At 45.3% G+C, this 8,914-nt stretch overlaps 1 pseudogene; it reads left to right on the top strand.

Moving 5' to 3' along the window:
• Positions 1 to 2,012: 2,012 nt before the first annotated feature.
• On the top strand, positions 2,013 to 3,204 carry LOC125546706 (UPF0496 protein At3g19330-like; annotated as a pseudogene).
• Positions 3,205 to 8,914: the final 5,710 nt, after the last annotated feature.

Raw genomic sequence — 8,914 nt, 5'->3', positions numbered from 1 at the left:
CTTTATGCTCTCTCAAGGTTTCAAAAGGTCTAATTATGATAGTTGTGTTTATTTGAAAACTGTCAAAGGTTCAACTATTTATTTGCTCCTTTATGTTGATGATATGCTAATTGCTGCAAAGAGAATGTCAGATATTGATGAACTAAAGAAGCAATTGAGTAATGAATTTGAGATGAAGGATTTGGGTGCAGCAAAGAAAATACTTGGCATGGAAATATCCAGAGATAGACCATCTGGAAAAGTGTATCTCAGTCAGAAGGGATATATTGATAAAGTTCTTCGTCGTTTTAATATGCATAATGCCAAGCCGGTGAGTACTCCGTTAGCTGCACACTTCAAATTATCATCAGCTTTATGTCCTAAGTCAGATGCCGATATTGAGTACATGTCTAGAGTTCCCTATTCGAGTGCAGTTGGTTCACTTATGTATGCCATGGTTTGTTCTCGTCTGGATTTATCATATGCATTGAGTGTTGTCAGTAGATACATGGCTAATCCTGGAAAAGAGCATTGGAGAGCAGTTCAGTGGATTTTCAGATACCTGCGTGGTACTTCTAATGCTTATTTACAGTTTGGGAAATCTAGAGATGGACTTGTTGGTTTTGTTGATTCTGATTTTGCTGGTGATTTGGATAAGAGAAGATCACTCACAGGTTATATTTTCACCATTGGTGGTTGTGCTGTGAGTTGGAGAGCAACTTTGCAGTCTATTGTGGCTTGTTCCACTACTGATGCCGAATATATGGCTATTTCTGAGGCATGCAAAGAAGCTATCTGGTTGAGAGGTTTGTACACTGAGCTTTGTGGAGACTCATCTTGCCCTACCGTATTTAGTGATAGTCAAAGTGCTATATATCTTACAAAGAATCCAATGTATCATGAGAGAACAAAGCACATTGATGTCAGATATCACTATATTCGAGATGTTGTTGCTGAAGGTGATTTGAAGGTATGCAAAATAAATACTCATGATAATCCTGCTGATATGATGACAAAGCCAGTTCCGACCAATAAGTTTGAGCTTTGCTCAGGCTTAGTTGGTATTTCTCACTAGTCCTATGGACTTTGACGCACAAAGTGTTTAAGCTGATTTGGATGGAGTTATTCACTTTCTTCGACTACTGGAGGGAATTTGGCTCAAGGTGGAGATTGTTAAATTGTGATCCAAATTCTAGTACCGTATTGGACTAGACGTAGTACATACGGTGTGGGCCTTTTGCGTTGGTACCGACGCGTACGAGTACAACTCGTTTACTTGTCCTACAAGGACTCCTATGTGTTGCCCCTCATATATATCCCATGTAGTCGCACCTCAGACGGCCTGTCGTCTCGTGCTTGCAATACTCCTCCTCATAGTGATTGCGCCTTTGTGCGTCCGTGGTTTTCTCCCGCAAGGTTTTCCACGTAAAAATCCGTGCCTCTCGTGTCTCATTTATTCTCATTATTATCTAACAATGGTCTCCAAGCTTTAGTTTTCTGCAGAAGTGTCAAGATACAGATGTATCTAGCACTGTCATAATAGAGCAATGCTACATCTACATACTGAATTCTACGTGATTAACGTAATCACTAGGTGGCATTTATTTATTGGACAGATTAGAGGAGGGGGCCCCATCCAGTTGAAATCAGGGGGGGTGGAGAGTTTAAATAGGAAGGTTACGTAGGTTGGTTACGTAGCTTTACCTAGGTGTAGCATTTTCGGTCATAATATGCAACACTTACTCGGTTACTCCAGTAGACTAAATTCTTGTTTGCCCTCCGGTTGTCTATGTTATCGCTTCACTCCATTGAACCCATTAACAGTCGCGGTAAGGGCGACCCCTCGCTGCATCCACGTCATCACAAGAAGACAAAAATAAAAAACAAGTTAGCTATTGGGTGGGCAGAAAAGAGCGAGACAAAAAGATCAGCCTCGTCGCCTCCCCACGCACGCCAACACAGCCGCCGCCTCCTGTGCTCGTTTCTCTCAGCGTTGCCAGATCTGGGGGAGCCATCGGAGAAGAACCACGAGCATGAGAGACCACAACCGCGGCAGCAGCAGCAGCATCCCCGATCAGATCCGGCGCTCAGCGCTGCCGCCGCCCTTTTCTCTTGTCCACGAGGCCGGCACATCAAGATCGAGCAGAGCAGGCGGCGGCGCTCCCAGGTCCGCGCCGTGATGGCTCTAGCTCGTCGTCGCGGCCGATGGGCACGTGCTCGTCGTCCAGAAGCACGGCTCTGAGCTGGCCGCGACATAGGGCTCCCGGAGCTCGCGTGACCGTGCTCGAGGTGGAGACGGCCAACGGGTTGACGGCGCGACCAAGACGAGGAGGATGATGATAGGAGCACCCTCGCCGGCATGCTCCGTCCGGAGGACGCAGTGGTGGAGCGCGCGCTCGGGGACGCGCCCTACACGGAGCTCACCCGCCTCGCCGCGGACTACCTCCGCAGCACACACAACGCGTCGCTGCACTGCCTCTTCCTCGGTCGGGCGCCGCGTCGTGCACGGGTGCTCTAGGGTGCATCACGGATGTTCTCGCGCTGATCCCTCTCGCCATGCCGCACTGTAACTGCGCGTTTGACGCCTTCCTCCTGTTCGACAAAATACCCAACCCGTTCCTGCCCCCCGAAGCCAGCTTCCAGGGCATGCATCGGAGCTTTGCTTGCCTCAAAACCCATCTCGACCTCCGCCTCCTCAAGGCCCAACGGAAGAACCGGCTGTTGCGGTGCGTGACGCGCGGGTCTGGCATCCGCTTCATCGCCTGCACGACGGGAGCTGCGATCGCTGGTCTCGTCATCGCCACCCATGCCATGACCGCATTGTTGGCAGCGGCTCCTGCCTGTGCAGCGTCGCGTGGTTCTTGCTGCTCAACCCCCACTTGGATGAAACGCCTGCGGCAACACGTGGACCGGCTTGACACCGCGGCCAGGGGCGCCTATGTGCTCAACAATGACGTGGACACCATTGAACGGCTGGGGCTCCACGCCACTGTCAAGGGTGACAAGATCTTGGTAAGGCTAGGGCTTGAGCGCGGGAGGGGGCAGCACCACTCCATCGAAGAGGTGGTGCGGCAGCTCCGGAAGAACCATCCTAGCCTGCTATGCCAGCTCGCTGACCTCGAGGAGCACATATGTCTCTACTTTGCAGCCGTTAACCATGCAAGGCTGTTCTATGTACACCACCTCAATGCCCAGTCTGATCCGAACACTGAGTTGCCTCTCTAGTGATTTACTGATTTATTAGTCAACAACAGTTCATGATTCAAGGTGACCCCCTTGTAAGGCGCCAAGTGAATGAATCTGCAGCAACTCTGTTGCAAGTTTTTTTTGTTTCGAGCAAGGTATTATGCATTCATTGTCTGTTGCTTGAAATAATTTGTTAATAAATTTAGGAAGCAGCTAAAGCTCTTGCCTTTGTGCTGTGTCTACGGCATTACTGATTAAGTGTGTTTTCCTTGCTCAGGGTTGCCGGTGCAGGTACTAAAGTGCATACCAACGAGGAGGTCGCGATTAAGCTTGTGAGTTTATAATCAGTGGCAGTATTGCTTTTACTGCCAGTATTTTCCTCTTTGATATGGGTGCAAGTATTTCTATTTGGTATTTAACTTGATAATTGCCGATTTCTGAAGAAAAAAATGGGCCAAAGATTAGTCTGGCAATCTTTATATATCACTCTTGTGGGAAGTACAATAACGAAAGTATATTCTTCAGGCTTATGTTTCCCAAACTTCTTTACTGATCACTTCAATCTGCTGAAAAATATTTTCTGCCAAGGATTAATGGTAGCTTTTATATGCACTGAGCTTTGTAAGGTCTCCTGCATTTGCAATCTTGCATTAGTTCATTTTAGTTCCCAAGAATTAAACGTCAGAGAGAGTACATAAAAGAGAGGATAGGAGAAGTCAATAAGGCAGAAGAACTGATAAGGCCTTGTGCTTTTGCTCTGTCCAGGAAAATGTGAAGGCGAAGCATCCTCAGTTTCTATATGAGTCAAAGTTGTACATGGTACTGCAGGGCAGAAGTAATACCCGTCCATTTGCTTTCCTTGGACAATAAATTTAAGATATTTTTTGCTGTTATGATGATGGCCTACATTTTTTTATTGTGCACCTGGGATTTCAAATGTCAAGTGGTTTGGTGTTGAGGGTGGCTACAATGTTCTTGTTACTTTGATGGGATCTAGCAGGGTTGAATTGTGGCGGCTGGCTCGCTGGACAAGCGGACGCCACTCTCCTCCTCGTCTTCGACGGCATGAAGAATATTGATGTTGAGATGGACGCACGCTTCAGGAGCAGCAGAGGTCCTATATAGTTTTTTGTTAAATCCATTTTCCTTTTTTTACTTGTGTTTGCACCTCTCTTAACCTAACAAACATTTGGCACCTTTGAAAACCTGTTAGAAACATACGAACGAATAACATGTCGGATTTCATTGTCAGCAAACACATGACCATGTTGTTTATTTCAGGTATGTGAACCCTCACTGGGAAAATTCCTCTTCTATCGGAGTTGACCTGTTTCAGACAAAACCTTCCTGTGTAGATGGGAAAGTGATTCAAAATTCTGCTAGGACTCCATTAGTACAGGTAAAGGGCTTGTTAATATGCCATGCTAATGCAATTTGACATATGACATACTGACCGGCCATTATTTCAATTGTTCGTCTTTAGCTGCTCAATTGGTCTGATGAAGAGAGATCTTATAGGTTCTGCGTGAGGGTGAAGGACAATTCCATTCTATGAAGTGGAAGATTTGTCCTGATCGTCTAAATTTCAGTAGTTATTTTTCTTCCTTGAGTGACCTTGCTTTTGTATTTTAACCACACAATGAGCTCTAGAGTAACTGAGTATTTAAGAAGTAGGTGATGCTTTAACTTACTATTCATGATCAAATTGATGGTACAGGTACACACATTTTTTGTGGTGCTATATTTCTATTCTGTAGGTGAGAGGATCTCATGTTGGTTCATATCTACCATGTTTTGGTGTTTGGCATCGTACACAAAGGTACCGAAAGAGAAGGAATAATGATTCTAATATAGTGAAGCATGTGGATGTTGATGCTCCAACTCTAAAGTAGCCCAACTTCTTCCTCATTAGTGTCAAAAAACGTCTTACATTATGGGACGGAGGGAATACAAGGTAGGCTATTTGGTATCTATCTCAAATACAGTGTAAAGATCCTTTCATAAAACTGCTAACAATTTATTATGATATCTAAATGCTACAAGTATGCATTATAATTGGTTCCACTTGGCCTTTCCAGAATTATTTTTCATACTCTTTATGTGATAACACACCATCTTTCACCTCATAATCTCACTTTAACAGAGGATGCCTTGGACAACTGTGCATGCAGTACCTAACCTTCAAATTTAATCCTTTATGTTGAAGCAATAATTATTGGACTAACAACATTATAAAGAAGACAAATCTCTTTCAGCTGTTAAAGATCTCTTCTCATTAATCATCTTTGGTGAATTAACTAGAATTTTCATTTAGTAAAATCAGAACTCACCTTTCCTTTATGTGTAAGAAGAAGCAAGATGAATTGCTTTTAGAAGATATCTGGACTCTCTTTAAGAGCTGGAAGATTAGAAGAGGCATGTGAATTGTGTCGATCTGCTGGACAGGTTGGTCAGCTTGTATATATGCCTATGTAATTCTTATGATGTATCACCTCTACATGATGCTAATGCCTCAGAGTATGTTCAGGCATGAAGAGCTGCCACCCTTTGCCCCTTTGGTGGCATAGATCTGTTTCCTTCCCTGGAGGCCATGCTCAAGAATGGAAATGCTAGAACACTACAAGCAAGCTCCAGGGCTGAGTCGTCTGATTCTGTCTTTTTTCTTTGATTTCTTTCCGGTTCTCAGCTGAATCTACTACTGCTACGCGTGCTTATCAATGCACACTCTTGCTCTTTACAACCAACATGAAGCTATCGCTCTTTTCAATTGCTTGTCTTCTCGCTGAAAAAAGATGTCATACAGGGACGTTAACTAATACCAACATGAAGCTATCGCTCTTTTCAATTGCTTGTCTTCTCGCTGAAAAAAGATGTCATACAGGGACGTTAACTAATACCAACATGAAGCTATCGCTCTTTTCAATTGCTTGTCTTCTCGCTGAAAAAAGATGTCATACAGGGACGTTAACTAATACCAACATGAAGCTATCGCTCTTTTCAATTGCTTGTCTTCTCGCTGAAAAAAGATGTCATACAGGGACGTTAACTAATACCAACATGAAGCTATCGCTCTTGATTAGTGCGCACATTTCCGCCTCAAGAGGTGCCACCAGGTGGCGCCCCAGCCACTAGTATATGTAAATCATGGTGCAATCGCCATGATAACACAGAAAATATTTCTACAAGAAGCTGAACACCTCTTAATGTAGCATATGGCAAAGTTGCTTCAGGTAAACTGATGCTCAGAACAATCATAAAAGAACATGGAGGGCATGATAATAGTAAACATTGTTACATCCTTGTACTAACCTGATCTCACAGACAAAAGGAAAGATTTGAATGCCACTCCCACTCCCACTTTACCTTTTACCATTGCACTAAAACATCAAAGAGGTAATTAGGACATGAATTTATAAGTATGCGTATCACTAAGCCACACTCAAGCACACATTGTAACTTCTCAAAACTGAATTACAAAAAGGAAGCAAATTAGAAGGGGTAGATGTACGGAAGTCTGCCTTCTTTGATTCAAGCCATCCGTGAAAATTGGCCAATATACATGTCAGTCATTATACCATATACTGAGAGAGAGAAGCTCATGAGATAGGGGCCATCAGCAGCCACCGCAGTGATAGGGAGAAGCCGGTGCGCCATGGGAGAAGAAGCAGCAGCCAACGCATGGTCAGGGGGAGAGAGGGCCGGGAATTGCAAGAGAGATAAATTAGCAGCGGGAGCTCCACTTTTTAGTACATATGCCAGGGAGAGAAAGATAGCAATAGATTAGTACCTCTGCGTGCAAGAGGAACGACTGTTCGCTGGTGACCACGGACACTGCAAGCCTGCAGGGCCTCTCGCCCGCTCGAGAGAGAAAGATCGCAAAACAAATTGAGAGGAAGCAAGAAGGGGAGTAGAGCCAGATCGCGAGACACACCACAGATTTTGTTTGAGAAACAGCCATCGGCACCGCAGGGACTCGCTTTGCTCTTCCCCATCCCCTTCTCTCTTTTTTCCACGACCCCGAATGAGGCCGGCCACCACTGGTTTCCTTCCGCACCGCCAATCGCCTGGATGCGCCCAGGCACGTGGCGGGACTGGCTTGTCTACCGTCACCATCCATGGCGTTGCTGCCGCGGGATGGGCACGGTGGATGGCAGCAACATGACACCCTGAACCAGAAGTGCGCATGAGGTGCAGAGAGGCAGAGACGCGAGGGGTGCGGCCGGCGCGCACCGGAAACCTAGGCATTGGCAGCAACACGCCACAGCCGTCGACCGGCCGACATCAAGCGCCAAGGAGAGGTCATCGTCGACGTATAGCACCTCGACGCGCAGAGTTGCAGGGACAGCGCCGTGAAGATGGCCATGGCGGCAGGGTTCCAGGACGGGGGCTCCGGCGGCGCGGTGTTAGGATGGGGCGGTACGGGCCGGCCCGAAGTGTCGAAGCGAGCCCTTCCCTTTTATAGAAACGTTCGGCGGTGGAAGGGCGGCGCAACAGCGGCTTGGGATTGACCTGGAGACTTAGAGAATCAAGAAGAGAAACGTGGACCAAAGAGCACGACCGCTTGACTGTACGCACGCGAGATAAAACAAAAAATAAAAGCGATGAAGCGGTCGGTAGGAAAATCGCCAAACGCATCCAGAAGCCTACCCCGTCATGCCCCCCCAGTAATTAACGTGTCATGTCCCCATTGGCTAGGTTTTTCACTGATAACAAAAAGTCAAAAAAAGGAGGTAAACCAAACGTGGCTAGGTTTAGTATATGTATAATGTATCTAACATTAAAATGTGTGTAGATACATCCATAATTAGAGAAATATAAGACAAGTAATTGGCGACAGAGGGAGTGTGATTTATATAATAAATTTATATATTATTAGTTAAAATATGACCCATAATACGAGAAGGACTAATAAATTAGGACGGAGGTAATACAAGGCAAACCTATATGGTCTTGGCACCAGCAATGCGCCCATGTATCCAAATTATCATTCCTAGAAGAGGGCAGCTTCTAACAAAAGTTGCTGATATTATAGATCCAATCAACAATTGCTGGGATGAAGATTTGGTAAGACAAACGTTGTGGCTAATTGATGTCCAGAGGGTACTTACGATCCCCCTCCCCACGTATAACATGTCAGATTTCATAGCTTGGAGTTTTACAAAGAATGGATTGTTCACGGTTCGTTCTGCTTATCTGGAGGAATAAAAAACGCAACATGGGAGGAAATTGCAACAATCAGATGGCATGGGAGGAACAAGTGTCAATACTATTTGGAGCAAGATTTGGAAATTATCTTGTCCAGCAAAAGTGAAGATCTTTATTTGGCGTACCTTACATGGAACCCTCCCATGTCGTGTTACACTTGCTAATAGACATATGAAAGTTTTGCCCACTTGCCCATCATGTTCGAACGGGCATGAAAATACTAAACACTTATTATTTTTGTGTCAAAAGGCAAAAGAGGTGTGGGAGAAACTGGGATTGCACGAAGCCATTAAAAAAGCTTGCGCGGTCAATCGTGCGGGAGAGGCAGTACTTGAATTTCTACTTCTTATGCCAGAACATGAGCTATCTACAGTGGGCATACAGAATGTTTTGCGAATTGATCGCTATAACAACCTGGTATTTATGGTGGGAAAGACGTTCGCTAGTCCATCATGGGAAGACCCAAGATGCATACCAAATTTCGATGGGAGTCCGTGCTATAAAAACAAACTATGTTATTGCCCAATCCTCCAAGGCAACAAAT

Source organism: Triticum urartu, chromosome 7A (assembly GCF_056163025.1).
Source record: "Triticum urartu cultivar PI428250 chromosome 7A, HENAU_Tu73, whole genome shotgun sequence".
Lineage (NCBI taxonomy): Eukaryota > Viridiplantae > Streptophyta > Magnoliopsida > Poales > Poaceae > Triticum > Triticum urartu.
The sequence above is the reverse complement of the archived record's forward strand: the minus strand, read 5'-3'. Positions and strand labels throughout refer to the sequence as shown.